The sequence below is a fragment of the Triturus cristatus genome, chromosome 7 (genome assembly GCF_964204655.1).
Source record: "Triturus cristatus chromosome 7, aTriCri1.1, whole genome shotgun sequence".
Lineage (NCBI taxonomy): Eukaryota > Metazoa > Chordata > Amphibia > Caudata > Salamandridae > Triturus > Triturus cristatus.
The window spans coordinates 1,052,401,983-1,052,423,453 of record NC_140590.1 but is presented as its reverse complement, the minus strand read 5'-3'; positions in this window follow the sequence as shown (position 1 = coordinate 1,052,423,453).

The following is a 21,471-nucleotide window of genomic DNA, read 5'->3' as shown; positions in this document are numbered from 1 at the left end:
TGATTTAATGTTATGTTATCAGAATTTGGTGTCCTCTAGGGGCTGTTCTTATGATTGTATTTTCATTAGTATATAAAAACAACTGGACACATTATTTTAATTTTCAAATGCTTTATTGATATTATAATGTTGACAGTGATTACATATTAAAAAGTAAATAAACTTTATTAACCTTAATAAGTGCATTTAAACATGATTATTATTGACTGATGATTGCATTTGTATACAAAATTATGTCTTTAATGTGGTTTGCTGCTCTTGAACCTTTGACCAAGGCAGTAGACTTACCTTATATGTTTGATTGACACCTTTTGGAGGTCAAAGGTGAACATTTGATGTCATCTATGGTATTTTTCATCTGCCAATGTATTTATTTGTAAATTAATGCACAGTTTTTTGTAATGTGTGTGTAATAAATGTACTTTTCCTTTTCCTAAATAAAAATCTCTGACTTGGCAATAATTTATTGAGTGTTAATATTGCATGCCAGCAAATGGTTATTACTAGCCTACATCACCTCCCCTGAGTAGGCCTTGGACTGCTCTGCTTTGCTACAATTTGGTGCTTTGTTCCAAGTAAAAGGAAACGGTGGTCCTATTACTTATGCAGGCCACACAACTAATAGTACCATTTCCTACATACTGAAATGGTGGTATCAGATGTTATGGGAGTACCCCAAACCAGTAACTACTACCCGCAATCTGAGTGTTCTATTTGATAATAAACTTTCATTTGAGCACCACATTAATAAACTAATGACCACCTGTTCCCTAATAATGAAACAACTATTCAATTCAATTCTTTATTCGATCCAGTAAAAAATTATCATAAAAGCACACATATTTACATGATAAGAACACTAGGTGATTCATATTTCATCTTAGATATAATTCTGCAACGTCAAATTCTTTCACGTATACTAAAAACTCTTATTTCATAAGCAGCCCCAAAATGTTGTGCAAAATTACCGCATAGCATGCCCAATACTATAGGCAGCCCCCCCTTCCTCTTTCTCATACAGGCTCATAAGAACATAGCTACCGAAAGGCAAACCAGGGGATCAGATAACAATTTAAAAAAATATAATGCGACCCAACATTATTTAAAATTTCCTTGCTTTAAAATTGGTTTGAGGAAGTTGTTCCTTTCTTTCTCATAGAGTCTGCAAAATAGGATTAGGTGCAATTCAGTTTGTATTGAGAGGTTATCTCATGGAGACACACTTCAATCTGAGTGTTTGTACGTTTTTTCTGGATAACCTAACATCAACGGTATCATATTTATGCGAAACCTCAATAGTATGAATTTATGATGCGGACTGGTTACATCTAGTAGGTAGAAGTACCCTCCCTCTATCACTGGCGTGTTCTGACGATAAATACAGACTGCCTTTTTCTCTTGGTTATATTTCTTCCGCTTATATTCTGCCATTGATAAAAACGTATTGATGATCTTTTGTTTTGAAACCTTTCTACATGCCAGTGAGTCCTTAAATAATTCAGGAAGGCCAATGTCCCTCAGAACTAACTCTACATAGCCAAGCCACCTAGACCTTCTGTGGTTGTCCATGCTTAAACAATTCCTTATTATGATTTGTGTCAGGGGCACCGTGTCCCTCTGCCAGATTGAATGCCACAGAAGAATTGAGGCTAAATGTATTTAATCTTCAGTGTAGGGCAAACCCATTTCCAAGTGTAAGATATAATTAGAGGAAGAAAGAGGGAGGCCCACTATGGATTTAAAAAAATTATATTCAATAGTTTGAAGTGAGTCTGTCGCTACCGTACCCCAGACTCCAGCCCCATATATTACTGCCGCCTTTGCGTTGGCCCAATAGATGTTATTTATCAGTAGTAAAGGTCTTGCATCCAATTTTTTGGCAAAGGATTTTATGGTCGAGAGACTTCTCGCCATTACCAGCTTTCTTTCTTCCACCAGCTTTAGCCACAATAGATCTTTATCAAAGAGGACCCCCAGATAGGGAAAAGTGTCAACCACCTCTATTCTTCCCGAATCCGTATGTAGATACAGGGATTTATCTCTTTTTCTTGCCCCAGCTATGATTGCAAAGGACTTCGTTTGGTTTACCTTAAAATCTATTGAATCCATAAAGGATACGTACGCAGTTATCAGACGTTATAGGCAAAGCCCAGTTCTAGCAATCAACACCGCATTGTCCGCGTAAGCCAGTATGGGTAGCAGTTGGGAGTCAAACACAGGGACATCCCGTGTGGCCACCGTGAGTGCATCCTCTACTCCATTTGTATAAATGGAGAAAAGGAATGGGGCGAGGACTCACCCCTGCCTTACTCCCCAGGCAATTTTAAATGTGCATGTGCAATCCCCGTTTTTGGCATAATGGACTGATGCCATGGCATTCGAATACAGCTGTCTGATAAAACGTATTATAGCTGGAACAACCCCCATCTCCTCCATAATATTCCACATCTTAGCATGGACCACACAGTCGAACGCTGCCGACCGGTCCCTGAAAGCCCTGTAGATCTTTTCTTCCTTTACTCTGGTATATTTTTCTATTATCAGTGCTACCTCTTCCCTGATGGAACCCATACTGGGCCTGGATTAGGATGTTATTTTCCTAGGCCCACCCCTTGGAAAGGAGTAGCCGGCCCATGAGCTTCGATGTGGTGTCCAGCAGGGAAATTGGTCTATATTTTTTTAGCTTGCCGCTATCCCCTTTTTTGTGGTTGGTAACAATAACACCCGCTGACATTGGGGGGGGGGGACCTGCCTGTGCTATACTATTGAGGACGTTCGTTAATAGGGGTACATTAGGTCCGGTGTATCCTGAAAAACATCAATTGGAACACCATCCGGTCCTGGGACCTTTCCAGTACTACATGACATCAACCCTTTTCTCACTTCAATGAGTGTGAAGAAGAGAGGAGCCTGTGGGTTTGGTTCTGAGGTAAAAAGTAATGTTCGGGGGTGGGCGCTGGGGGCAAAAATATTTTCAAAGTGGGCCACCCAAGCGTCTTCATCTACGTTAGTATCTATTGAGGAATCACTTGGGATTTTTAAAATGTGGGGTGTTTACTAACTTCCAGAAGTCATGACTATTACCCATCCTAGCTGCCTATTCAAGATCCACCCAAGTCTTCTCTTTAATGGCTCTTTCTCTATTTTTTTGTGCTATTTTATAAGCGGCCCACAATCATTTTATGTGGTCCGGAATTCTGGGTCTATTTTTCGGGGCAAACATTAAAGCCTTTCTTGCTTTTATACAGGGAGAGTCAAACCAGTCCCTGCCCGTCCAGTATTTGATGCTTTTGTATGAGTGAGGGCCAGTTTTACCTTCTCTAAGAGGCCACAAAAGGAGGACACCCCTGTCCCTGGGTCAGCATATGGTTCTAGGCATGTTGATATGTTACCCCGTATAGATGATGCCATTTCTGGGATCATCTTTATTTTATCAATATGGGCCCATTTTAGTTGGACACCATTTCTCCTTGCCACAATTGGTGTTCCAACTTTCTGATGGCAGGGTGTGTCCCTTATGAGTATCTTTAAATGTAGGGATAGAATGGCGTGGTCACTAAAAATCGTAAATTGATTTTCTAACTTAGTTGCCCTTATACTAAGGGGGTTAGTAACTAATATATAGTCAATCATTGACTCAGACCCATTTCGTTGGAATGTTCCCCCTGAATTACCTATCAGTTGGTCTGATTATCTAATTACTGCCATATTTAAAGAAGATAAAATCCTATTTAGATAGTTTCCATATTCATTGTGGGTAAAATGATATCGGGAATTTCCCGCCATATCCTCTAAACCACATACTGGGACTGCGTTGTATCTACAGGGATGTATGTTAAAATCACCCAACCAAATGATATTAACTGCCTCATTCTTGATATTACTTAAGATGTCATCTATTGCCTTGTCAACCTCTCCAACAGCAGAGTGCATATTTGGGCCAAACTCATTATTATAAAAATGTATTAGCAGCCACGTGCCTTCCTGTTCTACCTCAAGTTTGAGCATATGTAAGTTAGGGTTTGAAAATTCAAACTTTTTTACTTTTAGTGGTGAGTTATTTGGAAATAAGGTCAAGATGCCCCCCTTAGACCTCCCAGAGACAGAGGGTTTAGCCAGTGTTTGAAAGGAGCAATAGCCGTTTTCGAAGATAGGCTCCGTAGACCAAGTCTCCTGGAAGCATGCTGTATCGTGGTCTTGCCAAATTTTTAACCAGTTATTATCCCTCAGTTTTGGGGCAATACCTGCCACATTCCATGAGATTATCTTAAACACTGTTTTATTTAACCCCCCATTGTAAAATAGGTGACACTAGGTTCTCTCTGTTGGCAGGGACCAAAATAGCGTGGCTCTTACATTCAACTTGAGATTTTGACTCAGGGGGATGTAGTCAGTCACAGGCTTCTAGGTCGGACAGAGCGGCAAAACTATTTTCCAACCTCAGTCCCGGTGCCCCAAAATTTCCCCATGAGTTCCTCCGTGCCTGAGCCTCCATCTGCTGTGGTCTACCTCCTATGACCAGCGGGAAAAGAGGTCTGTAAAAGTATTCAAATGGAAGAACGATGATCTGAGAACTCTTAGCGGGAAATTTACCAAGAATCTCCAGTAGGGATCTAACAACAAATTAATTTTTAAAGTTTAAAACCACACAATCTCCCAACATTTCTTTCATTTCAGGACCCACCCAGGCTATCCTTCTAGCCACGATCATTTGACTTAGAGAGAACCTGTCTCTGCCCTCCACTCCATTCAGTTGTCGCATCAGCCAATGAAGGTCTTTAGACATTAGTTGGTCTGTGGATTCTATTTGTCCCTCCCTCAAGGGTGGTACATTCCCCAACACCAATACTAGTGGGGATGCAACCGGGAGGCGATGTAGCGTCTGCATTCCAGTGGCCGTAATTCCAATATTAAGTCTTTCAGCCCTCCGTTGATCAGCTGTAGAGGCTGCATTTTCATGGTAGCTTTTGCGGTATAATGTAGCCTTCCCTGCAAGGTTTCCCGCACAGATGTTGGAGTGTTGCTCGAATGCCTGAGTTTTGGGGGATATACCAATATGGGTATCAGGGTTGGGATATAAACGATTGGTCAAGTCAATGAGTGCAGGCACAGTATTTGAACAGACCATGTTCAAATCTGCTCTTCGTAATGATGGTTGTGTCTGGGTCACTGGGCCAGTGCTGGTGCCGGTGGAGCAGCTACGAGCATGCAATGGCTCTAATGCACAAAAATTGTGTTTGGTCTGGAATTCTAAGCCAGCTAACTTCTCTTCAATCTGGCTTAGCTTTAGTGAGATTGGTTCAACATGGTAGAAACCAAGTTTTCTAGTCTCTGCCACATTTCCTCATTCCCCTTTGCCGATCTGGAGTCTTTCACTGGTTTCTGTCTCTGTGAGCGATCACCCCTTTTTCTCTTACCTGGGGGTTCAGGGTTAACACCCTGGAGCTTTTCGGGCCTATGCCCCTAGTGGCTACTCTTTTCATCGTGCTTGTCGATGCTGGGTGTTGAGGTATCATCCCTGTAAATAATTCTGTCTCTGCTTCCTGATCTGGTGGGGAAGATTGGTTATGGGCATTTAATAATGTCTCACCCCCCGATGGAAGATCTTTTTTGGGGTATGGGCTCCATAGATAGACGATGTTCAGTTAGTTCAATTTTGTGTGCTAGGACTGGCATCGCTCTTGTAAGAAAGGAGTCATGGGTTTCCACAATGCCTCCGCATGGGTTGTCACTCTGTCCCTGGCGCTTACTCATCCTAAAGTGGACTCTGGGTTTGAGTGTATTAGAAATAATAAGTGGGCACAGTACCTGATTAAAGCCAACGTTGTTAGAGGGGGGTCCCGGCCTCGCCTCTTCTGGGTTCCGACGGGCGTGGACAGGCCCCCCGTGGGCCGGCATGTGTTTTTTTTGCACATTTGCACGCCAGGAATGCTGGGGAATGTAGTCCGCCAAACTCGTGTGGGCTTTCAAAGCAAAGTCCCCTCCTGGGGTGAAGAACCAATGCCGCACGCAATCTCCCCGCTCAATCCAGGGTCTGGAAATATGCCATTACACTGTGCCACGGGCCGGCGTGTGCTTTTTATGCGTGCTTGCGTGCCAGGAATGCTGTGGAATGTAGTCCGCCCAACTCGTGTGTGCTTTTGAAGCAAAGTCCCCTCCTGGGGTGAAGAACAAAGGCTGCTCACTGTCTCCCCGCTCAATCCAGGGTCCGGAAATATGAAACAACTAAAAAAGATTCTGTAGCATCCTCCCCAGCCCCGGTACATGCAAATGATCACACCACGCACAGAGCTTGGTATTACACGTCTTTATTCATCAGCCTGTAACTGTTAACTTAACATTCTATGTCCCGAATTCTATCACCCACGCACTTACATCACTGTTCTACTTAGTCCATCAGGGACCAAAAGAGTCCCTTCATCTCTAACTCACAAGACTCTACATCTCCCGCTTCGTTAAAAAAAAAGTACCAATAATACATATATACATTACAACTCTTCAATAAGTCAATTTGATGCTCGAATCAATCGCCCAGGTCTGGTCATGTGAAGTTGTGGAGATACGGGAGAAGTGTCCATGACTGGCATTGGTGATAGAGACACTGGTACAGTCATTGAGCTTTTTGGATTCTCAGGTGGACAGGTCTCACTCCTGACATCCGGACTTGGTGAAGGTCGAGGCAGGTGCTTGAAATGTGTAGAATCTCATGCAATGGAATTTCCAGGATGGTGAGCAATCACCATTTGTCCTTTATGAGTCACAGCTCTCAATGGGTCAGAATAGAAAGGAACATCAGACTAGTGTTTCCGTTTCTTCCTGATGGTAACATGGTCTTATCTGTTAAACACAGTGTCCAAGAACAGTGACTTCTATCCACATAGGTCTTCATTTGATGTTTGTGAGATAAGCCAGTAATGCAAAGTTTATCAATGTCAATAGATCTCTCATTGGTCCATTGTGGCAATTTGGTGACAATTTCTCTCCTAAATATTAAGGTTGCAGGGTTTTCACCTGTATTGAAATGTGGAGCTGACCTGGAGGCTTGCAGCGTAGACTGAAAAACTGATTTGAGTTCAAGCTTTTCCAGTGCATCACACTGAATGGTCTTCTTGAGGGTGCTCATAAATCTCTCAACCACACCATTGCCTGTGGCCAGAGAGGTGTGCTTTTCTGATGCTTGACAATTAGTGAGTGAGAAAATCTTTAAATTCTTGACTATTGAAAGAGGGGCCATTGTCAGATTCCAAAATCGAACAATCACGCCATGTGCAAAAATACTTTCTAATCTTTCAGTGACTCTGTCATGAGTAGTTGATGACAGATCTTCCACAAGGGGAAAATGGGAATATTCATCAACAATTACTAATAGATGATGCCCATTGTCAAAGGGTCCAAAGAAATCAATTACTATCTTCTCCCATGCATGCTTTGGAAGAACAGACATGTTTAACAGCTGTAGCATTGTCATGGATGACATGCAGTTGCACAAATGCATTGCTTTTAACTCTTTTTCAATTCTTTCATCAAGACGTGGGAACCACACTCGGTTCCGTAGAGCTTGAGTAGTAGCAACAACTCCACGATGTCTCTCATGAGCCAGTTTAATAACCTGCAGTCTCAGACTCTTAGTTATGTCAATTCTCAGCTCACGTAAGATGATGCCTACTTGGGTAACTGAACATTCGTCCTGTTCATTTTTGAGTTTTTGGTATTGAAGGTCATCATGAAGAGGTTGAGTATGTTTTCATCACGACTGATGTGTGATACTGTTTTTGAGTAGCAGCAAATCTCTATCAGTCCTCATAACAGCAATGATTTGTTCCAATGATATGCCAGCTGGAGCACTGGATTTCACAATGAAGTTAACATAAGCATCAGTCGCTTTAGAAGTCGTATCATGACACTGTATTGGCATACGCGAGAAGTAGTCAGCAGGGTTTTGATCTTTTCTCGGATGCTGCACAATCGTATAATCACACTCCTGCAATCGCAATCGCAACCCCCACCTCTCAATGCGAGGGGGCATCTTGCCTTTGGGATTGTTGAAAATTGTAGAAATGCTTGGTGATAGGTGACAACTGTAAAATGCTTTCTGTATAGGAACACATGAAAATGTTCACAAGCCCACACCGCAGCAAGGCTTTCTTGTTCAGGTTGTGAATAGGCACATTCCGTTGATGATAAACTTCGGCCAGCATACCCCAGAATGTTCCTTGGGGAATTTGGATGTCCAAAGTGCTGGTCAAGGATTGCACCCAGCCCCAAAGGACTTGCATCAACATCAACCTCTTTCTGCAATTTCAGATCAAACTATGCCATTTCAGTGGCATTCTCAATTGCAGGCTTGATTTTCTTGAAGCTATGTTCACATTCATTAAAACCATTGAAATGGGATATTTTGTTTTGCTAAGTCTCTCAATGGGGCACTTACAGTGGCAAAGTCGCGTATGTACCTTGAACAGTAACTGGCCCTACTAAGGAATGATTGCCACATAGTTATATCTTGTGGGGGAGAAGTGGGTAACAGGGCCTGTACGTTATCCATCCATCAGAAAAGATATGACCACAGAACTTGAGTTTGATTTGATGAAATTCACACTTTGCTGCATTTAAAGTGAAACCAAGTATATGACACACTTAGGTAAGAGCTTCATCATGTTCCTTTTGTGTGGCCCCAAACATCTGTATGTCATCACTGTAATTGAAAGCATATGTGACTGGCTGTGTGTTGGACTTGCCCCTTTTGGCAGGTTCACCCCTAAACCTTTTGCCTTTCCTGTGACCTGGTATTGGTGGTCCAGTGTATTGTGCGTGCGCACTCTGAGTGCGTGTGGTGAGATTGGCCTGCCCTTCCATAGGAATTCATGGGGGATATGTGTGTCCATGGTAATTCCTGGTGCGAGAGGAGTTCAGGGCCGAGTTTAGTATGTGCAAACTCATGAGAATAAATGCTGCGCCATGTTGTGCGCAGATTTATTGTGACTGGTGGAGAAGTGCCACATTTAGAAGTTGGCATTTCTGTGTGCTGTGTGTCTGCCTGCCTGATGTAGAGTGCATGTCTGGCTTGTGATTGACAGGTGCTGGATTGTGTGGGGAATTCCAGGAGCCAGGGTGAGTCAGCCCAGTGGTGAATAGAGAGATCTGCATCTAAATGGGAGGGAGGAGTTGCACCTGGGACCTGAATAGGGCTGTGCCTTCCCTCCACAATGCCGGCTCCGCCCCCTGTGGCGCGTCTGATCCCTCAGCCCCCACCTAACAAAGGAGAGAGGAGCTGATCACAACAAAGTGCTCCAAAGCTCCCCCAAACCAGTTGCATCTGTTTTTTCCCCCAGCCCTGTGCTGTGACACAAAGGGGACATGTGTATAAATGAAGGGGCTGTGACCCCATGAGTTGTTGGCCTCTGTGGTGCTGTTCTAATTTGAGGGGGGCCTGCTGCTGGGTTCCAGGAGGAACCGCCACTAGGGACTACCTCCCTTCTGAAGGGCCCTGTGAGCTGGCCTGCCTGGGCCCAGCCCTTGCCCCCTTCCTCCTAAAAGGCTCCCCTGGACTTTGGACTGCAGCACCTCTGAGTGCTTTCTTTTGCATTGGGAAGAGCGCTTTACTTATCTTTGCAGAGCGCTGGACTTTTGCCCCTTGGGAGCGCTGTATTTTGGCCCAGGAGGACTGCTGGTGGCCTACAGCGCGAGGCTGCCTCGTGGGGGATTCCTCTGCTTAGCGTGGGGAAAGCGGGAGCCCACCCCGCATTATTGCTGCGTTTATGCTGCACCTTGCTGCCTCGCAGTGGGTGCCTACCCCGCATTTCGCAAGGAAGTGCGGCGGGTGCCCACCCTGCCTTTTTGTGGTTGCTACGGGTGCCCACCCCACATTTATGCACTTTCAGCGGGAGCCTACCCCGCTACTGAATTTATTTGATAGAAAGCGGGAGCCTACCCCGCATTGCAGAGATCGGAAACTATATCAACGCCGCCGGCCTGTGATCAAATTGAGGCACTGAGGGCCGGTATTGTGCCAGTCACCAGCCCCCGATCTCCAGAAGTGCTGCCTGCATACTTGGAAGTCACCGCCGTGGCCCGGAAGCTGCCTGACTATGGGTGGGGCCTGGGTTGTCCACGGAAGCCGGAAGTGAGTGCCGGCTGGAGCGGAGCTCCCGTGAGGAGAGGAGAGCCCCGCACGGGAGAGTGAAACCAGAGCAGTGAGGCCGTGACGCGACCAAGGGATCTTTCTGGCAGGACCCCCGTAGAGAAGTGGGAGTCCTGCAGGCAGCCACAGCGCGACCATGAGAGAAGTGCTGCCGGCAGAGGAGAGAGTGGGGATGTCACAGCAGAGAGCCCGGTGAGTGGGGCTCAGTCTTCGGTGGTTGGGGGGTGTGTCGGGGCACATTGCCAGTGCCCAAACCCTGTGCAAAGACTTATTGGTGCTTCCCAGTTGCCCCATCTGACAGCGGGCAGCTGAATCGTGAAGTGTTTCTAGCCCTCACAGTTGCACCGCCATTGCGGGCAACTGCATCTTGGGGGGCATTTGGGTTGCATTCCCTGCATTCCCGGAGGAGTCCCCGCAGGGGCCCCGGATGGGCTAGGCACGTGGAGTGCCAGTGCTGGTTTGGTGTCCTCAGCTGTGCCGCCGTAGCGGGCAGCTGCAACGTGGTGGCAACTTTCGTGCCCAGGGCACCAGGGTGGGGCTCCCCCCTGGCACAGTGATGCTAGCATTATTGGGGGCAAGTGCAAATTGAAGTGGCACTGCCGGCGAGCCCAGGACAGGGCCCCCACTCGGGGAACACTGACATTGGGACAGTAACCCTGTGGGAGGTGTGCCATTCGTTTCTGCTGCTCATGGTGCTTGGGCATATTGTGATGTGCTAAGTGTAAGGCCCCATTACCGGTCCGTACTGGTTGTTCTCAGCAGCTGTGAGGGTTGTGCATAAGAGGGCCCTAATGTGATTTAGGTGATGGTTTGTACCTAATGTGATGCCTACAATGATTTATGCATAATAGCGTTATGCTTGCTAGGCCTATTGCCCCATGATTCTTACACAATGTGCTTTTACGAATGAGGTTATGCCTACAGAGGGGGCTTAATGTGTTTATGCTTACTGCTATGCCATAATGGGTATGCATAATATGTTCCAGAGTACAGTATTTCGCCAGTAGTTACTGGTTGTGCTTTATATCTACTACCTGCATTCTGATGGTTCTGACCGTGGCCCGAATGGCCCGGTCCTGTAAATAGTCCCCTGTGAATATTGCCTAGTGCCAGTTGGCACCGTGTATATTATGTGATTATGTTTCTAATGTATTTATGACAATACAAAGGCTATTTTTTATATAACCTTATGTGGAGTTCCTTTTGCGGTGTGCCTAGGGGGTTGCTGCTGTGTGTGTGTGCTGCGCAAATGCTTTACACATTGCCACCGGGATAAGCCTGACTGCTCGTGCCAAGCTACCAAGGGGGTGAGCAGGGGTTATCTTTGGCGTGTAACTCCCTTGCCCTGACTGGAGTGGTGGTCTCTGCCTGGCTTTGGCGCAAGCCTTAGCCAACCAGAGATCCCATTTCTAACACTGTGTTATTCGACATATGTGATCCTGGAAATATTCTGCATCTGATGACTCTTAAACTTAGCATTTTGTGTCTAAATAAACCAAAATTAGTAGCAAAGGTAGTAATGTACCTGGAATTCTCGTCTGGTTAGAGCTGATGGTATCCGTTGTTCAAATCAAGGTGGGAAAAGACTTTGGCTCCATTCAGCTGCGTCCTCATGTCAGCAATGTGCGGATCTGGATGTCATTCTATTTCAATCACCTTGTTAGCTTGGCGCATATCCACGCCGATGCGCACACCTCCTCCAGTATCCTTTTTCAGCACTACCACTATGGCTGAAACCCATGGTTTTAGACCAGTGGATAGCTCAATGATGTTGTGCTGTAATAGTATCTCAAATTCTTTCTCAGCTTATAAATGAAATGCAATTCAACTGTGCGTTTGAGCAACAGTACGGATGTCCTCATTTATGTGAAGGCGCACTTTTATGGTCTAAAGCCTTCCTAGTCCATGAAACAAAGATGGAACTGATTCATTAACTCATGATAGGCACTGACACTGTAGTTTACATAAATCAGCCCCATGTCAACAGCTGTACTGAAACTGAGTAAACATGCACACAATGAAGTGCCTGGCAAGACATGAATTGGTGGTTGTACTTTCGTCTCTTTATGTTTCACAATTGCTATGAATGAACCTTGACGTGTCGAAGCAGCCCACGTATACACTTTGTTTTGTGATGGCGTTAAACAGGGCACTAGAGACAGTTCTTTGTATTATATTATTAATCCCAGATAACATTTCCACTGGCATAATGTTTATCAACGCACCATTGTTTATGATAAAAGGTATGGCACACCCATTCACCTTCAGTTTGATCTTGGGACACTGTCCAAAAAAATTTAACACATTCACTTTTCCACCTATCTTCGACCAACATTCTTCCTTGCACAAAGCTAATCCTACATGTGCATGTCATCCAGCAGTCAACATTGACATTACACACCCATCTTCCTCACTGTCGCTTGACAATGATGGTGATGAAGTTTTAAATTAGGAACTTAAAAGTTCAGTTTTTGCTTGTTTCAACTTATGGGGCCACTAGACCTTGTGGGTGCATGTAGAGAGAAACCGACTGGAATATTCTGGCATCCATTTTGTTTTCTCACGTGACACACTTGATCTTTTCCTCCATTTTGTTTTTTCGATGTGATGCACTTGATCTTTCCCTCATTTTGAAAACCGTTATAAAATGGTTCTCTTTTATTCAACCTTTACATATCTGTCCAATGACGGTACATTTACCTTATTGTAAAATGGATAATCCACATTGTTAACACAGTTTCTTTTTGTTTGGAGACATTACGTTTTGGCCATCTATCTTGTATTTCAACTTACTTTTCACGCTGATTCGTTTTGGACCATTCTGGCCTCCATCTGAGCTGCTTGTCTGTCAGCTCTTTCTTCAGCTCTGGCAGCCATGAGTACTCGCTCCAAGCTGAGTGTCTCTTTCAGGATTCGTCAGCCGAAGAAATTGGAGAGACCGCTATCTATTACTATGAGATGTATGGCCTCTTCATCATTGAACTCATTGAACTTGCAATGCATGATGAGCTAATCAAGTCTTTCTACAAACTCATTCACCAGTTTTCTGCCTTTCCTGACTGAAAATTTACCTTTCATACTCGATATTCGACATTGGATTGAACTTGGTGTTTTATTTTATGGTATCTCACTTCATTACTTTGTAGTATTTTCTTTTTCACTTCTTTTACTACTTCACATTCTAAATTCTTTAGATATTTAATGATCTATTTGTCATTTCTTTCTTCCAGCGCATCAATGAAATCATCCAAGGTTTCGATCTACATCGTCCATCTGTCACCAATATCTTGCTTTTTGGCAGTATGGAATGGAAACATGAGTTTTAGAAATATGGCAGAATCATAACCTGTAGAACTTTCTGCTGTTAGGAGTGCAGCATGCTTTGCCAGTGTCTGCTGCGTGATTGTAACACACCTTCATTAATCACTAGCCTCAGGCTGAAATTTGGGTCATCGTGCCACTCTACGGATGCGAGGCACTGTCTTCTTCTTCGGCGGTTAGTTGCTGCTTTCTTTCTTGCATGGATTATTCACTCTTCTCCCCTCTTTCCATTATATCTGGTTTCTACTGCCTTTAGCGTTTCTTTGCATCAGAAATATTTTAGCTTTTAGAGCGTTCTTAAACTAGGCTATTACTGCCTTTAGACTCTCTTTGGAGCTAGTTGTCACTGCCTTTAGCTTTGTCGTACTGTATGAATGATGTCTCTGTTTTAGTTCTGTGGCATAGTATCTCTTGTCTCTACTTTATTAGCAAATATATTGCCAACAACAAAAAAACTTCCTGCAAGACCTTCACTTTCTTCACAGTCCTTGCACTGGCTGGAGTGGTGTTTTGACCATGAACAGGCTGCCGAACCCTTGCAAATACTCTGGGAGATCACTTTTGGTTCTTCAGGATGCAGGATTTATGTAATTTCCCAACCTTGTTGTCAGTTGTAGCATCCTTTTCAGCCCGGGTACATGTAAATGGTCACCGTGAAAAGGTGGGACGCCCTGGAAATATTAAGGGTTCTAAGGGCAGGGAACAAAAGAACAACGTGACGAGATACCACTTGGCAACCACCAGGGTTTTCAAGTCATTACATAATTACATAATAAAGGCCATATGTGAACATAAAATGAATGGATTATACAATGCCTTTCATTTTTTAGTTATTGTTTATTATCATTTGTTTCTGTATAGGAGTGAACTACAAAATCACCCTATATGTAAACTGTCAATTGATTAAACATACAATTCACAATGAATAATGGAATAAAGAAAGTAATATTTAAAAAAAGGAAGAAAACTCAAGAAAAGCACACTTTTCATAATATAAATACAACTGAACTACAAATACATATCTACACAGATCGATACTGATATAAAACAATAACAAAACACATGGTACGCATAGACACTCAAAACAAATAGATAAAATACATAAAATATGTACAATCACAATACGTAAACAATAAATATGTTCTCAAATGATAAATACTGAGTTGTTGCTTAGTATTGACAATGTACTGAAGAACTCTTCTACGTGCATTTCGGTGTGACACCACACCTTCTTCAGGAAGAGCCACCGATGGAAAAGCGTTGTGGAAAAACCTTCTAGCCTTAAACTAATAGAAATGTGTGTGGATACATACAGCAATGGATCTTTGTGACTAAGTCTCCAAATGGATTAATAATATGTGATGGGAATAATAAATATTACAGGTGCCATAGGGACTCAAAGTACCAAGTGGGTCCGAAAGCTGGCGATGCAGCTGTGTGTGGATATTCTCCAACCTCCAACTACAATGGATAAATACAGCCTGTATTGATCTGTATATTCATTTTTCGTGTGGAGCTCACATTACTGCTGAAAAAATGCAGTCAAACGAGGCGCTAGAGCCAACGTTTATAAAACCTTGATGTTGGCATATCGAAATCTATGGGATTATCTCGGGTGACCGCAGCTCACACTCACTCCTGCAAATCTAACAACTGCGTCAAATATTAGTAAATCTCAGACACAGTGCATTAGACTTATCTACTACAGTGCAGAAAATGTTGTGTTAACAAGGTGAGCTATAGTGAGAAACACTGTGCCATTTGTTAGTTAACTGTCAGTCCCATTCGTTGAAAAGGAAAGTCACCTAATATCACCCCATCGCCACCTCAATTTAAATTCATAATTCCCTCCATTAAGCCATCATAATGTACCGCGTGTTTTTTTCTGGCAGAAAGAGAGTCGTCACACCGCCCAACCACAGGTAGATACATCAACCTGCAAATGGGAATATAAACAAACAGCATTGTGCACTGGGGATTTGGCTGGCTGACACTAACATCATTCTCTGCTCTCAAACGAGTTTTCGCCTCTACTCTTAAACACAGAGAGAAATATTAGGCGCAGGATGTATTGTGCGTCTGACCTAAAAGGCATAATGATGTCTTTAACGGCGACAGCTTACCTTTTCACACAGACGTGAAAAATGCGTCTGCGGAACAATGGAGGGGGCTGCGCGCTTCGTGCTGTAATTACAAAGCGAGGAAAGCGCGTCACGCCTGTATGCAGAGAGTGAAGTGTTGTAGCATATTTGAAGCAGTTTAAATGAGGTGATGGTGGGAGCTGTATTGTGGACGGCTCCAGACTCTACGTCACAACAGCAAGGCAGCGCATGTTGAAGTGGTTAAGTCTCTATGGGTGGTTTCTGCATCATTATCCTGTACGTCAAATGGCCAAGCCAAAAGGATTTCTATGAGTCTGTGGAATAAATGATTTTATTTTTCTCTTTTGAATGACCTCTACCAGGCTTTTTAGCTCTCAGCTGCAGTATGTCACAGACCTATTGTTTCCAATAGTTAACATATGCTTAGAATGATGGGCTTTGGGTTAGCCCCTTGCTTGCGACTGGAAGGCTTTTTTGTAAAAAAGAAAATCTCCTGGCATTTAGGGGGTAGGTGATGGGAGGAAATAGAGTGTTGTGCATTTCTGTGGGGCTCTCTCTCTGTAGAACTCATTTCCACAAGCAGGATCTTTTCACTGCCCATCTTTCAAAGCATGCAGTATCTACAAACGCGGCCGGACTGGGAACAGCAACCAGCCCTGGTAGATTGCTGCTCAGAGAGAGGGAGGTGGGGGGTGCTAGTGAGAAGCACCGCTCTTGCTTTTGTTACAGGGGGCCTATATTGCAGCACAGGACATCGACATCACATTCATCACGGAGACCTGGCTCAACGAGCTATCCTCACCATGCTTAGACATGCTTGTGCCCCCAGGTTTATCCATTATTAACAAAGACAGAAAAGACCAACGACGGGGAGGGGTAGCTATCATTCATAAAGACAACATGGTCATTTCGGAAATAGAATCATGCAAATACAACACATTTGAATGTCTCTCAACCAACATAAAGACCAAAGATAACGGAACTCTGCTCTGCCACCTTCTTTACCATCCACCAGGCAACACCTCCGTATTCGGGGATCACTTATCTGACCTGATAGCTCAATGTGCACTAGGAGATGCCAACAACCTTATCCTTGGTGACCTTAACCTGCGGTGGAATCAAACTAACAACCCGCTTATTCAAACGCTATCCAATCTCCTCTGTGACAACAATTTAACCCAATACTGCAAGGAGGAGACACACTACAAAGGAGCCAACCTGGATGCCATCATCGCTCAACGAAATGCAATTACAATCAATCACATACTCCCCTTGGACTATTCGGACCACCACATAATGTTATTCCACATCAACCAACAAACGGTCTCCCAACCGCCTATGCAAGACCCTCCCAAATGGATCAGAAACTTCTCACAGATTCCCATGGTAGTCCTTGAAGAAAGGATAAGCTTGCTTCTTCCTCAAACCAACGACCTCCTCTCCACAACTGAACTCACCGATCATTACAACGCAAAGCTAGTGACCATGCTTGACCAGCTAGCTCCCCTAAAACTGAAAAAAAGCAGAGCCATTCCATCCAGGTCATGGTTCAACTCTGACCTCAATTCTGAAAGGAGAAAACTAAGAGCCAATGAAAGAAGCTGGAGGAATAACCCTACCTCCATCCTCCACGAACAACTCAAAACAGCCCGTAGGAAGTACAACAACCACATAAAAAACAAGTAATCCAGCTTTTTCCGCTCAGCGCTGGACAGCGCAAAAAATAGACCTAAGGAGCTCTATAGCATTATCAGGAAACAAACCTCCAAACCCGTGAACTCCTCTATACAGGCGTCCAAAGAACTCTGCGACAACTTTGCCAACTTTTTCAAGGATAAAATCACTAAGATCGAACTTGCACTCAACGTCATCAATACGCACCCTACAAGAAGAATCACGTCCGGGTCGCTCGACTTCTCTCCCTGTACCTCCTCCAATTCCTGGCTCAGCTTCCGCCCCATACAAGAATCCGAGATTGTCACGCTGATCTCCACCTCCAAACCATCAGCTCATGTCCTACTGACCAAAAAACTGAAGTGCGCCCTTGCCCGCTTTGGTGCACAATCATAAATAGTTCCTTAAAAAATTGAGTCGTTCCAGACTGCCTTAAAATGGGACAAGTCACACCCTTGCTGAAAAAACCCGGCCTTGACACTACAGAGCTGAATAACTTTAGACCTGTTTCGAATCTCCCCCTTCTGTCCAAAACTCTAGAAAGATGCGTTCTCCAACAACTAACCTGAACAACATCAACCTACTGGACCCCCACCAATCTGGCTTCAGAAAAGGCTGTAGCACAGAAACCACGATCCTCAACATCATTGACGATATCCACAGATCACTTGACTCTGACCAATGCTGCCTCCTTATTCTCCTTGACCTCTCGGCAGCATTTGACACAGTAGATCACAATCTGCTCCTTAGGGCTCTCCAAGAAAGAGCCGGCCTTGGTTCTCCTCCTTCCTGCATAATCGCACGCAAAAAATAAAAATCAAAAACGTCACTTCCGACCTCCACCAAGTCAACAAGGGTGTCCCGCATGGCTCAGTGCTATCCCTGCAACTCTTTAACATCTACATGGAGCCTCTCTCCAAACTACTCAAAAAAGCCAACGTACGCTTCCATCTCTACGCTGATGATACTCAGATCTATTTGGAAACTACCTCCCTCAAAGACATTCAAAGACTCAATGACGTACTGAGAGATGTTCAACACTGGCTATCATGCAACCACCTCAAACTAAACCCGGACAAAACTGAGACACTCCTCATCTTGAATAAGGAAGAAAATCCCCAAATTGCTGAATGGCTAAAGGTTGTCGATGCGCTCAAAGGAAATCTCACTCTAGCAGACTCTGTCAAATCACTAGGCATCACTCTAGACCCGAAACTGAACATGACCAGCGATAACAAGAATTCGGCAAAGGGCGCTTTCCTTAACCTCAGACTACTGAACAAAATAAAACCCTTCATTCCTCCCAGTGATCTTAAACAGGCCACCCAAACTCTGGTACTGTCAAGACTGGACTATGGGAATGCAGTCCTATCTGGAATCCCAAAATCACACCTGGCTCCCCTCAAAACTACGCTGCATGCGGCAGCCAGAATGATCACCGGTATCAAGAAATTCAACCACATTTCTCCTGCACTCAGGGAACTTAAGTGGCTTCCTGTCGAAATGCGGATTAGCTTCAGAACAGCCTGCCTCACACATAAAGCACTACACACCGGCAAACCCGAATATCTGGCAAAAAAACTCAAAAAAGCCAGTCAGGCTAGGAATATCAGAAGCTCAAACTCCCTTCTACTCATCCCGCCAAAAACTCGAAAACAAAAAACTGCAGATCGGTCCTTCGCCGGTAGCGCTCCAAAAATCTGGAACTCTATTCCCTCCCACATCAGAACCATTCCCTCCTTTGTAAAATTCAAAAGCCAACTCAAAATCTTGTTCCTCAACCGTTCCCTAGGGAGTGGATAGGATCAATCGGAGCAGCTAGCTGACACCGCGCACTGCTCCAACGCCAAGGCTCCGAAGGACTCCAAATACCAAGTCTGTCCTGCACTGTTATTGTGTAACTCTTCTGTTTTGTGTTGTTGTGAATCTGTGCAATGTTTCCTGCTGTAAAGCGCTCCGATACCCTAGGGTCAGGCCAGCGCTATATAAAACTTCTTAAATAAATAAAAGTATATTCACCACCTGCCCGCTCTGGCTCAGAACCTAGTGCATTCTCCATAGACAAACGCTGGAGAAAGAGCCAATGGACGAAATAAATAAATATCAAGATAAACAAAGAAGGAAGAATAAGTTGCATGAATAATCAATTGAAGACGGGTGTAAGGGCGGAGGTCTTTTCAATTTGAAATATGGCCTTCACAGAAAGTATTAATTATTATCGCTTATAGATGAAAGCATGGTTTACATTTCTGAACTGTTAACAACTGTAGGTAGGGTAATAAACACGATAGACATCATCAGGTGAGTTCTACATCTCGGGATAGGTTGAGTTGTAAAGGTAAGGAAGTCTAGAAGTAATGTAAGATTGCAGCCTTTCTTGGCTAGCACTTATGGTGTCTGGCAGGTTGCTTCTGCTGTAGCCAGCAGTAAAGCATTTTCCTCCAGGATCCTCCTCCGAATGGACACTATTGAGAGATTTTTCAGATCTTTCACCCTCACAAGCTCTGGGTCAGCTTGCAGTTCTAGTCAATCTAACATTTGTTTCCTTGAAGCCTGTCACTATCCTGGCTTTTCTATGTCAGGAACATATATGAAAATGAAATCCTTCGTCCCTTTGATCTTTTGTCCATTATTTGAATCCATACATTTTTTTGATTTTAAGTATTGATTATCTCATTTCCCAGGGTCTATTCTTCTTCAGTGTTCTTTGGCTAGCAGCAGTACCATTATTTTCTACTTCTGATGATCTGAAAGGTGTCATGTTTAGAAGATGCACCTGGGTTCGCAAACTTAAAGGAGTGTCCACTGTATTGTGTGACTTCTGTGTCCCTCTCAGATGCCAAGTCACAGCCACCTCCAGGGGCATATGCTTCTCAAAGCGAGCAAGCCAGCAAAGAAGCAGGAAAAGTGATTGACTTATACCAGGGCTATGTAGGAGAGAAGTGTTCTGAAACACTTGTAGTCAAGTTTAGTCACAAAGTGCACTCGGTCAAGTAGGAACAGCTTTTCAAAGAAGGTCTTCATGACCCTGCCACCTCAACAAGTCACTAATGAAGAAACGATTCTTTTGTACTGTATTCTAGCAGGAAATGTATCTAAACTAACCTATATTTGTATCTGATTGTTAAAGTTCCTAAAGTTGTTCACCAATACAAGGGAGAAATGTAGTGCTTAATTTATAAACCTCTATTCAAAATCCAGCAGCCGGTGCTATTAAATGTCAGCGTTCCGAATACCAAGGATGCTAGTGTTGAATTGGCCTCAGGACTCTTTAATCCACTACCAATTGTTGCCTGCCCTTTATCTCACTCTTGCAAGTCCCTGCTTTCTCTATCTGTGACAGCTTTTCCGTCTTTCTCTACCCCTTTCTTTCCCATTTGTGTGTTTTTCTCTCTCTTGCTCTCGGTCAATAACTAATGAATAAAAGTGCCAGCCCAAGAAAATGAGTGGCGGTGGTCCCCACCGGCAACCATTGGCTTAAATTAGGCCCTGGAGAAATGATTTTATACTTTTATTAATAAGAAAGATAATATGTTACCCCCCATGTAGGATTGCTGTGTGTTCCCGTGCTTCTTGAGCCTAGCCAAAAGGTAGAAAAATTGCTAGACATCAGCAGGTGAGTTCTGAATCTTGGAACATGTAGTTTGGGATTAATAAATACTGCTCTCCATTTCATTTAAAAAGAAAAACAATGCTGTGCAGGAGCCGTCAGCTTCCATGCAACAAACACATTAAATAAATGCTCCTTAAAGGAAAAAAAAACATTATCTACGTATAAGTAAGATTTGTCTGTACCCGACAAACTAGATTTGCCCAATGAGCCAATATAGGTAGTTTTAACAGAAGCACATGAGGGAGGGCAAAATCAGGGATACAGGCCACAGGAGAATTCGAAATCAGGGATCAAATTAAGCAAAATGTTTAAGGGTTTTCAACAAACTAGGGCCACATGCATCAAAATGTGCATTTGCGATTCTTAAATTGCGATTTTTAAGAAATCTTAACCCCTTCGCTGCGGCATGAATTCCGCCACGGCGCTGGGGGGGTTTGGGGTCAGCACGGCGCCGCCATGCTCATGACGGAACCACTCCGTCATGAGTCACGGGAGAGCTGTGCTCATGACGGAGTGGTTCCGTCACGACTCCGCACACTAGAATTGTTCGCCCGCACAGGCGGGGAATCAGTGCCGCGTGGGCGGAGCGGCCGCCAACGGCCGCAACACGACGTAACCAC